This window comes from Pteronotus mesoamericanus, unplaced genomic scaffold (assembly GCF_021234165.1).
Source record: "Pteronotus mesoamericanus isolate MK-2021 breed Mesoamerican mustached bat unplaced genomic scaffold, CSHL_Meso_final contig_221, whole genome shotgun sequence".
NCBI classification, from domain to species: Eukaryota; Metazoa; Chordata; class Mammalia; order Chiroptera; family Mormoopidae; genus Pteronotus; species Pteronotus mesoamericanus.
The window spans coordinates 6996115-6998816 of NW_026555092.1; positions in this window are offsets into that span (position 1 = coordinate 6996115).

The window sequence follows — 2702 nt, forward strand, 5'->3', positions numbered from 1 at the left end:
CCTTAGGAGTGGGAGTTTTTGTTTTGTTTTTTTTAATTAAAAGCAAAACTTTGACCTGTAGTTTCCTTTTTTTTTTTTTTTGTAAGAAGCCACCCACTTGAAGCCATGTTTCTTCCAACAGATATTGGAAACCCTGTTGTCAAGCAAGTGAAAACAGTTGTGCTGTCCCTCAGATGGCTGTATATAGCTGGCAAAGCCCTCTAATTTGGGAGGGTCAATCATAAAAGCCTTAAGGGTGAGATTTTTGAACCCCATACTGTTGTGGTTTTCAGCTTTAAAATTGGGGTTTTATTTTTCTTTTCAAAATATTTAATAGATGTAGCAATCAGCTTAGAACAAACCTTTAGCCCTTGATGTATCTTTAGTGAGGAAAGTGGCTTTTATTTCTTGCTTCTTTAGGTTTCCTGTTGGTACATAAACAAATCCAATAATTCTGTCTAAAGCTAAAACTGTTAATTAAAACTAGAAAGGCATATCATCCCTAATGTGGTTTTTAGGGACACTTTTCTCTTTCCCAGAGACAATATGCCCAATTCAGAACAGAGGAGGAGAATATCTACATGCTAGCTCAGGTTCCTTTCTTCCCTCCATCAGAGCTGTTGGTAGTATTTTAAGGTAGTATGAGCATCATGCTTCCAAAGTCAAGAGATATCCTCCTCCTAAGGGCAGAGCCTGATTACTTTTACTTTCTGAATATTCCAGCTGGTGGAAATACACAAGCTTTGTTGTTTTCCTGGTCTTCCAATAGCCTGTCATTATTACTAGATGTTATGGCACCCATTGTTGAGTTGGGGGCTTCCCTTACAAGTCTGGTCTACATGATCTTAAATGGGGTGAGATATATGCAAGCCATTCATCTGTGTGCAAGCATTTGCAATGAATCATTCCTCAGGCTGACTTGGCAGTAGCCATCTTTCTGTTTGTTCATTCAATAAACATTTATAAGTATGATCTATGTGCCAGGCTTTGTGCTAGGCACTGGCAGTACAGAGGTGAAAACACATTACCTGCACTCAAAAGGTTCATACTCTAGAGACTATCTGGAATTTATATTTGAATATAATAGGTTTCCTTTGTAATCCTATGTATTTTATTTCTTGCATTGAAAAACATTCCGAGAATTGGTCCAATAGGTTTCAGCAGTCTATGAAAGGCACAAAAAGGTTAAGCCCTTCTCTAGTGAGTTACTGAAAGAGACCATCATATTGGAATAAATGCAGTGATAGAGCTTTTGGATGGGAGTTAAGAAAACAAAGGGCCCAGGCTGGGTAGCTTAGCTGGTTAGAGCATTGTCCTGATATGCCAAACTTGTGGGTTCAACCCCTGGTCAGGACACATACAAGAATCAACCAATGAATGCATAAGTAAGTGTAACAACAAGTTGATATTTCTTCCTTTCTCTCTCTCTTAAATCAATCAATCAATAAGTTGGGGGCAGGGAGAGAAAACAAAGGATCAAGCACCTCCAGTTTTGGAGGCAGGGGTCAGCAAATAAGGGAGTACTTTCTGAAGGTGTGACCCAAGCTGATTTAGGAAGAGACCATTTTGGCTAGGTTTTAGGGGGTTATTTTATATTCCATTTTCAAGTAGTCAGGTTTATTTATACAAGAGGGAAAAAAATCCTTAGTCTTGCTGCTTTTGCCTCCAGAGCCAAGAAGTCAGCAGCATGGGCAGTTTCTCTTACGAGTAACCCCACTGGAGAAAGCCAAGTCATGTGTCAGCTTCTCTGGGTTTCAATCAGATGAATCCAGCACAGGACGAGTTTAGCTGATGGATGGTAAATGCCCAAACCTTCTTGTCATGTGGAATCTACAAAGGCCTCAGAGTCAGCTGTACAAGTGTCTCACCTTGGCCAAGTCCATGTTTGGCCCCCACCTTGTTCTTTTCCCCACTTCAGTTTCCTTCCATGCCTCCCCACCCCCACAAAACAACAAAAAGTGCTCCAAGTTTTTCTGAAGTAAAAAATGGACAATACTTCAGAATTCAAAGCCAGTTCACTGCAGTTTTTTGTTTGTTTGTTTGTTTGTTTTACACCTTTGCCTACATTAGGGAAGAACGAATGTTAATCCAAATACCTTGGAAGTTAATACTCTGTTCAGTTGGTATGATACTATTTAGTGGTGGCGTTTTATCCCATTTTCATAAAAGGCACTAAAGGTAAATTTGTATGGTAGGAAGTATTGGTAACTACATTTGATTATAAAAACAGCAAAATCAAGCATAAAATATGAGATTACAAGTTAATTGAGTTATAACTGGTCCAGGTCAAGGAGGTCGGAAGGATAAAGACAAGGTTGAATTCTGAAAATAGGCATGAGGATGTGATTCATTTTGGGCCATACTTGTGAGGAAATAGTCCTTTCTGAGAAAAAAGTCAGATGCTAGGCCTGTCCCTGCATTTTCCAATAACTTGTCTAGTACAATTCCCTCACACTTAGGATACCTCCTCCCTGGGAAATTCTTGTGCAGTCTGCAATGCACTACAATAAACACCAAGGTTGAGCTAGACAAGGAACTGCACAAGATCAGTTATGCTAGATTTGGACTTTCTTTGCCCCTGGAATTTCTCTTCTTAGGGCAATCTTAATTGAGTCCTTTCCAGGTTTCCGTCTTAATTTTGGAACATCTTTCTTTGTCCTGAGCTATGCAATTTGACTTCCTCTGAAAGGTTCTACTTTCCTCCAGCTTCCTTATCCATACTC